Here is a 15,398-nt window from a genome sequence, read left to right on the forward strand (position 1 = left end):
AGAATGGCAGATGTTAGCCAGTGGAAGGTTAACGGAGAAAAGAAGGCAGCCAGCAAGTGGCTTTTTTGTCTCTCCACAGTCAATCAATCAGTTGTATTTATTGAGCGCTAACTGTGCAGAGCTCTGTACTAAGTACTTGGGAGAATGCAATACAGCAGAGTTGATAGACACATTCCCTGCCCACAATGAGTTCACAGTCTACAGGGAGAGACAGACATTAATATAAATAAAGTACAGATATAATAATGATGGCGTTTGTTAAGCACTTATTATGTGTGAAGCACTGTTCTAAGCGCTGAGGGGCATACAAGGTGATCAGGTTGTCCCACGTGGGGCTCACAGTTTTAATCCCCATTTGACAGATGAGGTAACTGAGGCCCAGAGAAGTTAAGTGACTTGCCTAAAGTCACACAGCTGGTAAGCGGCAGAGCTGGGATTAAAACCCAGGACCTCCGGCTCCCAAGCCTGTACTCTTTCCACTGAGCCACGCTGCTTCTCTAATATATGTATGTAATGTATGTATGTAAGCACTGTGGAGCTGAGGAAGGGTGGGGGTGAATAAAGGAAGTAAATCAGGGAGACATAGAAGGGAGTGGGAAAAGAGGAAATAAGGGTTGTCAGGGAAGATCTCTTGGAGAAGCTTTGCCTTCAGTAGGCTTCTCCTAATGCTCCTCCACCTGAAGCCGGTATATTTCTAGTTCAGACAAGGTGCGGATCTAGACTTGGGCTCTGATCTGCTCTGATCCGAAGGTCTGGCCCACTGCCAGGTTATCCCAGTTGGAAGGATTCTTCTCCAAAAGGTACTAATCCACTCTGGTTCATCAAGGTCAACACAGCGTGACCCAGGGGTCATGGGCTAAATCGGGCTATTGCTAGAACAGACCGAGACCTCCAGTTTAGCCCAGTCTGCCCAGGGTCCTGTGGCCAGAACTGACAGCAGGCCCTCTTTTGAGCTCTTTTCTGGTATTGCAAGACCACCATTTTCCCTCTTTGGTGTAGGTTGGGTCCCCAAGGGAGCAGTGAAGTGGTGGGGGAGGACTGGGGCCAAAGTCCAGGTTGACCATGCAGAATATGGCTACCTGTCAGTCTGTCAGTATCAATAGAAGCAGCGTTGCTCAGTGGAAAGAGCCTGGGCTTTGGAGTCAGAGGTCATGGGTTCAAATTCCGGCTCCTCCAATTGTTAGCTGTGTAACTTTGGGCAAGTCACTTAACATCTGAGCCCCCCGTGGGACAACCTGATCACTTTGTAACCTCCCCAGAGCTTAGGACAGTGCTTTGCACACAGTAAGCACTTAATAAATGCCATCATTATTATTATCTATTTAGCACCTACTACTGCTAATAACAATAATAATTGTGGTATTTGTTAAGCGTTTACTATGTGCCAGGCACTGTACTAAGTGCTGGGGTGGATGCAAGCAAATCAGGGCGGACACGGTCTTTGTCCCACATGGGTCTCACAGTCTCAATCTCCATTGTACAGATGAGGTAACTGACGCCCAGAGAAATGAAGTGGCTTAGCCTAGGTCACACAGCAGACAAGTCCCCTGCTGGGTAGCGACTGTCTTTATACATTGCCGATTTGTACTTCCCAAGTGCTTAGTACAGTGCTCTGCACTCAGTAAGTGCTCAATAAATACGATTGAATGAATGAAAAGTGGCGGAGCCAGGATTAGAACCCATGACCGTCTGACTCTCAGATACATGCTGTATCCACTATGCCATGCTGCTGTGTGCGGTGGCCCATGCTAAGCAGATGGGAGAGTGTACCACAATTAGAGCACACGTTTCCCACCCTAGAGATGCTTACAAACTAGCAGGGGACGCAGATAGAGAAATAAGTTTCAAATTGGAGAAAGTAATAGTGTATAAAGATCTGTTCAGAAGTGCTAAGGGGAATTAGAGATAAGTACCTAATTGCCTAAGTTGTGCAGAAGTACCAAAGTGACAGCAGTGGAGAATGTGGTGATTAGAAATGATTCCGGGGAGGTTTCAGGGTGGAGATTTGATTGCAGAAGAGCTTTACTGGCAGGAAGAGCACTGATCTCCTGGTTGTGAAGGGGTCCCAGGCAAAGGTACCTCATGAGGAAGTTTTAAAATGCAACATAATTCTGGGTTTTATTTAATTTACTTTCCTCTTTACTAGTTAATATATCAAAAGCAGGTTGTTGTTTTTTCTTCCTGGAACTCACTTCATTCATTCAATCATATTTATTGAGCACTTACTGTGCTCAATAAATATGAGCACAGTTGGCAACATATAGAGACGGTCCCTATTCAACAACTGAATCACAGTCTGGAAGGGGGAACTCAATATACCTTTAGCCTAAAGATGCTTTTTGCCGGATATGAAACTCTAAACATTTCTAACCATCTTTTATCTGTAAGTAATGGTGAATCCCTAATCATTTTTATTTATGATTTGTTGAGTGCCCAAAATTCATCTGAGACAGCCTTACAGATAACCCCTAAGGCAATGCTGATTTATGCCAAGTTTGTGATTCCCCCAAAATCCAGGGTGTTCCATCTGGACCTGGATCATATTTATAATTTGGTTGGCACTTTGTGAAAATACATCAGTCAGAGTTAACGGGGGAGGATCCAAGGAGAAATGCGGAAATGCTCCAGATATTCTCCAATCCCCTACAAAAAGCTCATTGACCCAGAAATGTAAATTGGATATAGAGAAAGAGTAAATGAGGAGAGAGGAGCAAAAGGTAATTTTTCAAACTCCAGTAATTACACAAGGGAGAAAAGATGGAAGAAAGAGAAAGAGGAAGGAGGAGGAAGAAGAAAAGGAGAGTGGAGGAGGGGGGAAAAGGGAAGAAGGGAAAGGAGAAGGGAGGTTATGCAGCCCTAAGGACCCCTCTGGGAAGGAACCAGAGAGCCAGGACTTCCAGTTAGAGAAGGATATGGAGAAGAATCAATCAATCAATGGGATTTATTGAGAACTTACTGTGTGCAGAGCACTGTACTAAGCTCTTGAGAGTGCACAATATAGAACTGAAGGCCTGTTCCTGAGGCCTAGCCTGGCCTGGATGTGCTCTATCTCCCCTGAACCTGTCACAGCTGACCGTCGGAGCCTCGTGGGGTCACATTGTGCATCTAGCTTTAATTATATTTGTTCTGTCGACTTGACACCTGTCCCCATGTTTTGTTTTGTTGTCTGTCTCCCCCTTCTAGACTGTGAGCTCATTGTTGGATAGGGACCGTCTCTATAGGTTGCCAACTTGTACTTCCCAAGCGCTTAGTACAGTGCTCTGCACACAGTAAATGCTCAATAAATACGATTGAATGAATGAATAAATAGTAAGTGCTCAACAAATATGATTGAATGAATGAATCAGTCCCAGCCCTCAGGTTTGGGCCTCAAGTTCCATTTTTTTCCCTCCTGTTCCTCTCTCTCTGTAGCTAGCTTCAGGTCAGGCAGGGTTAGGGCACTGACTCCTCCCTTGCATTCGCAACCTTTGCATTCACAACCTGATCAGGCTCCTTCCCAGCACACCCCAACGGAGTCCATTTTGGGTCCATTTGGACGCTCCGAAAGAGAAGATGCCACAAAACCCAACCTCACCCCAGCTCACCGGCCACAGAGACAAAGGCCGGGTCTTGGGGAAGCCCAGAAGGAGGTTCTCATACCTCTATGAGAAAGATCAAAGTTGTCCCATCCACCCCTCCTTCCGCATCACTCATGGCAGCCATAGAATCCATTTTGCTCTCTGCCACCACATCTCTTTTTCCAAGTCTTTTTTGCGAGTGAGTAAGTTGAAGTGTTACTGAGAAAGGAGAAAAGGGAAGAGACTGTCTGTCTGGTCTCCACTTCCAGGATTTTTCCCTCACTTCCTCCCTTTCATGTCAGGAAGCAGCGTGGCTCAGTGGAAAGAGCGCGGGCTTGGGAGCCGGAGGTCATGGGTTCTAATCCTGGCTCCGCCACTTGTCTGTTGTGTGACTTTGGGCAAGTCACTTAAATTCTCTATAACTGCACTAAGCACTTGGGAGAGTTCAGTAGAAATAATAGGCATAATCCTTTCCCTCAAGGAGTTTACAATCTAGCAGGTGAAAAAGGCACTGAAATAATTTGCATATATAGAGGAAGAATCAGGAAAAGTAGGTATTCATTTGAGTTAATGCTAAGTTGGTCATATGCTAAAAACATAAACTTTTCTGATAGAGGCTTAAGAGGTAGCTGGGAGTGTCGGGGGTTATAACTTAGAAAATAAATCTATCTGGGGAGGGAAAATATGATTTCAGAAAAGCACTGAAAATGGAGAGGAGTGAGCTGATCGATGTGAAGGAAGAGAGAGATCCAGGTAAGGGAAAGGCGAGGAGCAAGAAGTCAAAGCCGGAGAGGGGAGAACATAGCATAGTGAGTAGGCTATCTAAAGAGGATCAAAAAGTGCAAGCTGGGCTGTGGTGGGAGAATAGAGTGGGTATGGGGTAAAACTGATAGGATACCCTAAAAAAATCCTGAAACTCCCAAGACAGACCTCATGTCCCATGAGAGCAAGGAATAGGAACAAGGAAGAGAAATTCAGAAAGTAGAGATTATGATTTGCAAGCGCCACTGAAAATTGTGTCCGTGTAGTTTGGGTTATCACATGTATGTGGCTGGAAAGTTCATGAAAAGGATTTCCAGCATAAAAAAATAACACCTAATCTGGATGAATATTCAGTTAAATATATAATGTGGTCCCCCATATGTCCCCTAAATGTACAGAATTCCTATTGAAATTCCTTAAGAGATGGATGTTTCACAGTCTGTTTCACAGAATTATTTTTCTCAACTGCGTACATCGTCCTTTCACACTTTAATTCCTAAATTTGATTATTTCTGTTTTTTAGCCTCCTTTTCCATTTTCTGCATGATTTTATGTCTAAATGTCTGTTTCTTTTCCTCTGTCCCATAGTATTCTGATTAACAGGCTTGGGCAAGCCTAATCAACTTCTTAAGTCCTTAGGATTTCCGAATTTCACTTCCCTCTCAATGGATATTTGCAGTCTATTGAAATACAATTATGGATAATATAATATCCAGATAGCCTCTTGGGTAAGTGTGGTTTATTCAGGTGGCTAAACCATTCTCCTCTATTCAAATTCACATGGAAAAATCATTAAGAAGGAAACTAAAAAAAAAAAAAATGGAATTGAGTATTGTGGTCAGATTGATAGGTAAAAAAGGAGGAAAAAATTACTCCATTCTGTCTAATCTGAAAACAGTGTATGAGGGATGGTTACTATATAAGAAGATAGGATTCAAAATTATTCTGAGAAAGTAAGGTAGTCAAAATTGTTGTGGGTAAGCAATGTGTCTGTTTAGTGTTGTAATTTCCCAAATGCTTAGTACAGCATTCTGCAATCAATCAATCAATCAATCGTATTTATTGAGCGCTTACTGTGTGCAGAGCACTGTACTAAGCACTTGGGAAGTACAAGATGGCAACATATAGAGACAGTCCCTACCCAACAGTGGGCTCACAGTCTAAAAGGGGGAGACAGAGAACAAAACCAAACATACTAACAAAATAAATTGAATAGAATAGATATGTACAAGTAAAATACATAAATAAATAGAGTAATAAATATGTATAGGCATATATACATATATACAGGTGCTGTGGGGAAGGGAAGGAGGTAAGATGGGGGGATGGAGAGGGGGGTGAGGGGAAGAGGAAGGGCTCGATAAATATGATTGAATGAAGAATAAAAAAGAATTAGGATGAATTGGAATCGGTATGGCAGTGAAAACAAACTTACCCAAATGCAATAGTTGGAAAGAAAGGTTATATACCACTTCTGTTTATACAGGAACAACAGAGAACAATGCAAGGGTCAAAGTGGACCACAGGTTGATCAATCAATAATATAGAGCTGTTGTTTAAAAAGGACACTGGAATACATAAATGGTGGTATAACTCTGGGAATCCAAACATTATACTTGGTACTGCTCAACTTGGTAAAGAACTGAACATTATTTGCAGGTTCCTAACATTCTTAGTTGAGAAGACATGGTGTGTAAATACATAGCTATGCTCTATATTGTTGATGCTGCTGTTGAATTTCACCCATACGTGTAAGAAGCACTGTCAGTCCATCCTGAGGTGCTGACTCTGAGATCTGTGCAGCAATTCATGAAAATCTGTACATTCTGTGTAAGTGCTTCAACACTTACATGCACGCAAAAAGCATGTGACATATTTAGGGTAAATACGCTAGAGAAAGAACAGAAGGGAGACAGAGGAGTGAGAGAAAGAGATAGAGAATCAGAAACAAAGAAATAGAACCAAAGAGGGGAAGGAGCCAAGGAAGGAAAAGAAAAATAGAGAGTGAAAGCGAGTGTGAGAAGTCACGTGGCCTAGTGGAAAGAGCATGGCCTCGGAGTCAGGGAACCTCGATTCTAATCCTGGCTCTACCACTTGCCTGCTGTGTGATTTTGGATTGTGCAAAATTCAACAGTGAATTCGTCAACATACATCAGTTCCCGGATGACCTCCTCGAAGTCTTTCGATGATTCTCTTGGACCGTTGAATTGGAAAAGTTTTTAAGTAGAACAGAAGCAGCCACTAGACACCCCAGCATGTTCAGACACTGGCGTCGACAAGATTGTATAGCACTGGACCTAAAGTAACACCTATAGTTCTGCTTTACCCGGAAAGTGATGGGTAAAGGGTCACGTAAGTCAACCCTGATGTGACTGACCAAATCACTGTGGAGTAACCTCAGGATAATAATAATAATAATGATGATGGCATTTATTAAGCTCTTATTATGTGCAAAGCACTGTTCTAAGCGCCAGGGAGTTTACAAGGTGATCCGGCTGTCCCACGTGGGGCTCACAGTCTTAATCCCCATTTTACAGATGAGGTAACTGAGGTACAGAGAAGTTAAGTGACTTGCCCAAAGTCAAACATCTGACAAGTGGTGGAGCCGGGATTTGAACCGATGACCTCTGACTCCAAAGCCCGGGCTCTTTCCACTGAGCCATGCTACTTCCCTCTGCTCACAGCAACTAATTATATTTAGAAGTGGCCAGAACCCAACTGTTGACAGTGTCAGTATTTTTTTTTCCATCTCAGGAAAACAGGATAAAGATGGCAGCATTGCTCATTGCCTTCTTCTCCATCTCTAAACTAAATGGCTACTATAAGGAGGTCAAAGGATCTCCTTCATTTGAAGGCCTGTGAATTAGTTCTTCCCAAACTTTTAGAGAATGATATATTGCAGGGAATTCCTCCCAGTTGGTAAACACAGCCCCTATTAAATATAACTGGTTGATAAAGGACTATCAGGTGGAAGGGAAGGATGCTTTCTTGAACTGACACACATTTCTTTTGTTTTGTTTTATGGCATTTATTAAGCACTTACTACCCGTCAAGCACCGTTCTAAGAGCTAGGGTAGATACAAGTAAATCAGGTCAGATAAAGCCCCCATCCCACATGGGGCTCACATTCTAAATAGAAGATAGAAAAGGTATTGAATTCCCATTTTACAGTTGAGGACACTGAGGCACAGAGCTGTTAAGTGACTTGCCCAAAATCACACAACAGGCAAGTGCCAGGATTAGAAGCAAAGTTTCCTGATTCCGAGGCCATGCTCTTTCCACTAGGCCACATGACTTCTCACACTCGCTTTCACGCTCTATTTTTCTTTTCCTTCCTTGGCTCCTTCCCCTCTTTGGCTCTATTTCTTTATTTCTGATTCTCTTCCTGTCTCTATCTGTTTCTGATTCTCTATCTCTTTCTCTCACTCCTATGTCTGTCTCCTGTTCTTACTCTAGCATGTTTCCCCTAAATATGTCACACGCTTTTATGTGTGTGGGAATGCACGCAAACACACAAACACACACACATGCACATGTATGCCCACATACATGCCAAGCGTCTCCTGCTCAGCTGAGCTATCCCCATGAAGGAGGGGATAGCTTAGGGGAAGCAGCGTGGCTCAGTGGAAAGAGCACAGGCTTTGGAGTCAGAGGTCAGGGCTTCAAATCCCCGCTCCGCCAATTGTCAGCTGTGTGACTTTGGGCAAGTCTCTTAACTTCTCTGTGCCTCAGTTCCCTCATCTGTAAAATGGGGATTAAGACTGTGAACCCCCCGTGGGACAACCTGATCACCTTGTAACCTCCCCAGCGCTTAGAACAATGCTTTGCACATAGAAAGTGCTTAATAAACGCTATTATTATTATTATTATTATTATTATTATCATTATTGGCCAAGTGAGGATTGGTCATATGAGTGAGGTGGGTGATCTCCCAAGCTCTTAGCATAGTGTTCTGCACACTGTAAGCACTAAATAAATATGATCAAATGATGATAGAGAGAGGCCAGAGTCAGGACAAAAGGAATGAGAAGTCGGTAACAGATGGACCATCTGCCACACTTCAAGGTACCACTCCCCACCAGCGATCGAAAACTGCTTTAAACAGAAGTATCCATCAGGTTGACTAAAGTGGGCAACAAAAGCTGTGTAGTGGCAGTTTTGTTGTCTTTGAGACTCCAAAAAACACCATGATGCTGAAGGGACTTGGAAATTCTGAAGACATTTCCTGTATATTTTGGGCATTTGACATCTTGGTATTTAGCGCTCACATATTTTGCATTGAACACACTGGGAGATCTTGAGACTAAAGAAGGTGCAGAAAACAAAAATGTTTTGCTTTGTTGTCTGTCTCCCCCTTCTAGACTGTGAGCCCTTTGTTGGGTAAGGACCATCTATATGTTGCCGACTTGTACTTCCCAAGCGCTTAGTACAGTGCTCTGCACACAGTAAGCGCTCAATAAATACAACTGAATGAATGAATGGTAGGAACAAAGGATAGAAGAGATAGAATTTGGATCCTGCATTCAGTTTATATTTGTTGCTTCAGGCAGAGGAGACAGTTGAATTAAATGTAATAAAAATTAAAGGTCAAGAATTCAAAACAGAGGAAATGAGGCATTTATAGACACGGGCGGCCTGAACAACAGAAGGTTAAGGCTACTACACATAATTAACTAAAATGCAAAGATAAGCCACCTAGTTTACCAACAGCAGAGTGCAGCGGTGCTATAAAAAGCGGTTTCTTTGAATATAGAAATTCAGCTGACGCAATTGCGTACACAGTAACTAAGGAAGTGGCCAGCCTCCAGAATGATGACCAACACAAGGCATTTAATACTTGAGGTTTACAAGGCACGTTTAGGAACATTATCTTGTGTCTTGCTACTCTGATTCATGGGCAGGGGTACCTAGACGGCCCAAGAAATGCCACCAATAATAATAATTGTGGCATTTGTTAAGACCTTACTTACAAGGACTGTAGTAAGCACTGGGTAGGTACTGGATAATCAGATTGGGCTTAGCCCTGGCCCCACATAGGGTTCACAGACTAAAGGGAAGGAAGAATAACTATTGAATGCCATTTTATAGATGAGCAAACTGAAGCCCATAGAAGTTAGAACTTTCTGAAGGTCCCCCCGCAGGAAAATAGAAGATGAGAGATTAGAACCCAAGTCCTCTGCCTTCCAATCCCATGTTCTTTCCAGTAGGCCAGGTTGGTTTTCCATAGTGACTAAGCCACTCTTGATCAGTACAACTTCATTCAAAAGCCCCTAGGACACGAAGTTTGCCCTTCACCTAAGCTAAATTTATGTTCTCCTTTCCTATTGGACAATCCTCCAGGGAGTGGGATAGTAGGTGTCTGTGTGTGTGTGTGTTTGTGTGTTTTTGTGTGTGTGTGTGAAGACTTGAGTGAGCCAGAGGGAAAGGGTCACAGAAGAGAGTGGAGAGGGGAGACCAAAGACAGTGGAAGAAAGAGGACTGAGGCACAAAGGTGAATTATTATTCATTCATTCATTCAATCAATCATATTTATTGCGCACTTACTGTGTGCAGAGCACTGTACTAAGCGCTTGGGAAGTACAAGTTGGCAACATATAGAGACGGTCCCTACCCAACAGCGGGCTCACAGTCTAGAAGCGGGAGACAGACAACAAAACAGAACATTTTAACAAAATAAAACTATGACTCGGGGAAAACTTCTGGGAGCTTGTGGAAATTCCTGGTCATCATTAGCCACCCCACAATTCCTGACCATTGCCTTCTTTCCCTTCTCTACAAGATCACTGTACCGCTCACCTGCTAGTAGTTTTACTCTCAGCCTTTATCTTGGAGGTCACATCTCCTCTAAGGCCTTCCCCAGTTAAACGTCTTTTCCCTGACTGTCTCCCTCATTTGGCTAGGTTTCCTTTGAACACTTGATAATCACCCCACAGCACTTATGTACATAACCGTAACTTATTTATATTAATGTCTGTCTCCCCCTCTATCTAGACTGTAAGCTCATTGGGGGCAGGGAACGTGTCTACCAACTCTTAATCGTACTCTCCCAAATGCTATGTACAGTGTTCTGCCCACAGTTAAGAGCCCAAATGCCACTGATTGTATGAAAGCCTAAAACTATAGAGTGGCCTGCTGGTGAAGGTATAATCCAGTTTCTCTGGGCTTTATATTCACCTTTGTGCCCTTGCCTAAGCACCTTATTCCTAACCCTAGGGGTCTTGGATTAAAAAGAGAGTTTCTCAGGTCTGTAATTCCATCACCTGGCAGGATTGGAAGGCTGGTGTTACTGTGACCAGGGTATCTTCTCTGCTGGCTACTGGCATGGAAAGACCACTAAAAAGAAAAAGTATTGCTTAGTGGGAAGAGTGACGGACCTGGGAATTACTGGGTTCTAATCCCGACTCCACAATTTGTCTGCCAGGCAAGTCACTTTAACATCTCTGCCTCAGTTACCTCACCTGTAAAATGGGGATTAAAACTGTGAGCCTCTTGTGGGACAGGGACTGTGTCCAACCCAATTATCTTGTATCTACCCCAGTGTTTAGCACCGTGCTGGGCACATGCAGTGCGGCTCAGTGGAAAGAGCACAGGCTTCGGAGTCAGAGGTCATGGGTTCTAATCCCGGCTCCCCCACAGGTCTGCTGTGTGACCTTGGGCAAGTCACTTAACTTTTCTGAGCCTGTTACCTTATCTGTAAAAGGGGATTGTCTGTGAGCCCCACGTGGGACAACGTGATCACCTTGAATCCTCCCCAGCGCTTAGAACAGTGCTTTGCACATAGTAAGCGCTTAACAAATGCCATTATTATTATTATTATTATTATTAAATAGAATAAATATGTACAAATAAAATAGAGTAAGAAATGCGTACAAACATATATACACATATACAGGTGCTGTGGGGAGGGGAAGGAAGTAAGGTGGGGGGGATGGGGAGGGGGAAGAGGAGGAGAGGAAGGAGGGGGCTCAGTGTGGGAAGGCCTCCTGGAGGAGGTGAGCTCTCAGTAGGGCTTTGAAGGGAGGAAGAGAGCTAGCTTGGCAGATGTGGGGAGGGAGGGCATTCCGGGCCAGGGGGAGGAAGTGGAGAGAATGAGGCACGGTGAGGAGATTAGCGGCAGAGGAGCGGAGGGTGCAGGCTGGGCTGGAGAAGGACAGAAGGGAGGTTAGGTTTGGAGGGGGCAAGATGATGGACAGCCTATCAACCTGTATTATTGTATCTGTTAGGCACTTATTAGGTTCCAGGCACTGTACTAAGCGCTGGGGTGGATACAAGCTAATCAGGTTGGACACGGTCCCTGTCCCACTTGGGACTCACAGTCTCAACCCCCATTTTACAGATGAGGCAACTGAAGCACAGAGAAGTTAAGTGGTTTGCCCAATGTCACCCAGCAGACAAGTGACAGAACCAGGATTAGAACCCATGACCTTCTGACTCCCAGGCCTGTGCTCTATCCACTACATCACTGGTTCAGTGGAAAGAGCCAGGGCTTTGGAGTCAGAGGTCGTGGGTTCAAATCCCGGCTCCGCCAATTGTCAGCTGTGTGACTTTGGGCAAGTCACTTAACTTCTCTGTGCTTCAATTCCCTCATCTGTAAAATGGGGATTCAGACTGTGAGCCCCACATGGGACAACCTGATCACCCTGTATCCCCCCAGTGCTTAGAACAGTGTTTTGCACATAGTAAACGCTTAACAAATACCATTATTATTATTATTACTATCATTATTAACTTCTTACTCCTATGAGTAATAGTGAAATAGCAAACCACGTCTCCCCAAACCAGTCATTTTATTCATTCCAGTCAGTTCTCATATCCCACCTTGACAACTGCATCCGCCCCCTCACTGACCTCCCTGACTCCTGTCACTTTCCACACTTCCTTACTTCACTCTGCTGACCGGATCATTTTTCCAACAAAATGTTCAGTTCATATTCATTCATTCATTGAATCATATTTATTGAGCGCTTACTGTGTGCAGAGCACTGTACTAAGCGCTTGGGAAATACAAATCGGCAACATCTAGAGACGGTCCCTGCCCAACAACGGGCTCAGAGTCTAGAAGGGGGAGATAGACAACAAAACAAAACATGCGGACAGGTGTCAAGATCTACCCATTCCTCAAAAACCCCCAGTAGTTGCCCATCCACCTCCACCGTAAACAGAAATTCCTAATCATTGGTTTTAAAGCTCTCAATCAGCTGGCCCCCCAATCCCCACTGTACCTCACTGATTTTCTACGACCCAGCCCACGCACTTCACTCCCCCAGCACCACTCTACTCACTGCACCTCGATATCATCAATCGTATTTATTGAGCGCTTACTGTGTGCAGAGCACTGTACTAAGCGCTTAACATCGTTCACCTTGCTTCCGACCCCTCTCCCACATCCTCCCTCTGGCCTGGAGCTCCTTCCCCCACCTCTCCCTCTCCCTTCGAGGACTTATTAAAATCACATTCATTCATTCAATCGTATTTATTGAGTGCTTACTGTGTGCAGAGCACTGTACTGAGCACTTGGGAAGCACAAGTTGGTGACATATAGAGACGGTCCCTACCCAACCAGGGGGTCACAGTCTAGAAGGGGGAGATAGGCAACAAAACAAAACATGTGGACAGGGGTCAAGTCATCAGAATAAATAGAATTAAAGCTAAATGCACATCATTAACAAAATAAATAGAATAGTAAATATGTGCAAGTAAAATAAATAGAGTAATAAATCTGTACAAATATATATACAGGTGCTGTGGGGAGGGGAATCTCCTCCAAGAGACCTCACCCAGCTAAGCCCTCCTCTCCCCTACTTCTTCTCCCAGCTGTATTGCCTATGCGCTTGGATATGTTTGTATCCTTCAAACACTTGATAGTCACACCATCCTCCATCCCACAGCACTTATGTACACAGCTATGATTGCTTGGATATGTTTGTATCCTTCAAACACTTGATAGTCACACCTTCCTCCGTCCCACAGCACTTATGTACACAGCTATAATTGATATTCATATCTGCCTCCATCTCTAGACTGTAAGCTTTTTATGGACAGGAAGCGTGCCTACCAACTCTATTGTACTGTACTCTTCCAAGTGCTTAGTACAGCGTTCTGCACACAGTAAATGCTCAATACTATTGATTGGGTTTATAAAAAAAATAGGATAGTGAAAAATTGAATTTTGAAAGTATAATTTTAAACTGGAAGGAGCTTAGGTGAATGACCAAGGGAGCAATGAATATATAAAAGTATAAACTAAATTGAAAGCTGTGTGTAATATTTTTCTAATACGGGATCAGATGATTGGGTAAAAAAATTGGAGTCATTCCTATTCTCAATGAAGATTTCTGGGTATCGTAAATTTGTAGCAATATCAGACAAGGAAAGCAGCGTGGCCTAATGAAAATAACATAGGCCTGGGAAGCCAATGGACCTCAGCTCTAATTCTGGCTCTGCCACTGTGTGACCTTGGGCAATTCACTTAACTTCTCTGTGCCTCAGTTATCTGTAAAATGGGTATTATCTGTAAAATCCGTGAGCCCCACATGAGACATGGGCTGTATCCAACCTGATTAGCTTGTATCTAACCCGGGGCTTAGTACAGTGCCTGGTATATAGCAAGTGCTTAACAAATACCATTAAAAATAATAACAAAAAGGAGACTTTCACGACTACATCAAGAATATCTGCAGCTGCAAATAAACAGAAGTTGAATAGGCAATAAGCCTCTTAGCATTTTTTAACACTGTATATGAATGTCCCTTTCTGAATCTAGTTCAGTATTTCTCATTCTTTCTAGGACCAATAAACAAGAAGGAATGGGGAATGGTGATACTGGCGGAGGGACGGAGGGAGGTCGGTGGTGGGGTGGAGAGAGAGAAAGAAAGAAAAGGAGAAGTAGTAAATAGGGGAAGAGGCAGATGAGGGAATGTGAAAGAAAGGAAAGAGCACAGGGAACACTGAAGAACAGTCTCAGATAGCAAGAACAGTCTCACGGTGTTGCCCAAAAGCATGGCAATTTTCTTCATGATCTTAGTTCCAGCTTTATTTTTACAAAATAGTCCCTCAAGCATAACCTGGATCTGCTAAGAAACCACAAATTTTTAAAAGCACTATTATCTGTACTGTGGTATAGATAGAGCTTATTTATTTAAGCCCTACTGCACCACACCTTTATTCTTCAGGGGCTATTCAGCCGCTATTGTAGCATTACTCTCCTCCTGATCAGCAACAAAACCTGAGAGAAAAAGGACACACTCCTTTAGAAGACAATGATAACTTAGAAGCAGAAAGAAAATATTATCTTGAAGCAAAATATGAATTGGATGAAATTCAATTCAGATGCAGAACAGTACCAATTAACAGTATTGATTGAGAGTTTAGTCTACACAGAGCCTTGTATTAAGAGTTTGGAAGAGTGCAATAAAGTAGACACAATTCCAGCCCCCTGGGAGTTTACAATCCAACAGATTGCAACAATAATATAAATCAGTAAAATTTCCCAAATGCCTGGAAGTGGAAACTAAATTTATTCTTCCCAAATGTCATATTCAGACTAAAACAATCCATGATAAGGTAATTTAAAATTGAGCTTTCTGAAGTATATTGCATGTGATGTATTCTTTGCAATTTGACTTGGCCGCTCGAGATCTCTTGTGAATCTACAATTCGCTCCACTCCTGTGAAACATATCCAAAAGTGGCTTAAAAATTAGTCAACCTTGTTGTGACTGACAGGGGAAAATATCCGAGGAAAAAATATTTTTGTGATATGATCTCTAATATTCAAATTAAAGAGAAATGCTGGTGACAGTGAAATACAAATTTGAGATTTTGATATCACTAATTTCAAGATTTCAATTTCTGCATGCATAGGCAGAAATAGGCTATCATTTCGTATTTTCAGAGATGTATCTCTCAAATCTTAGGTATCTGAGAATGTCTGTTTTCGGGGAAGTAGAAAAATGATAATCGAACATTCAACTTTAAAAAAAAGTTAAAATAGTAACTATAAACAATGACCTAAAAGAGTACATAGAATACCATTTTGGGGGGTCAGGAGTAGTTTGGTATCTGTTTAAAAAACGGAACT

The sequence above is a fragment of the Tachyglossus aculeatus genome, chromosome 23 (assembly GCF_015852505.1).
Source record: "Tachyglossus aculeatus isolate mTacAcu1 chromosome 23, mTacAcu1.pri, whole genome shotgun sequence".
Taxonomy (NCBI): Eukaryota; Metazoa; Chordata; class Mammalia; order Monotremata; family Tachyglossidae; genus Tachyglossus; species Tachyglossus aculeatus.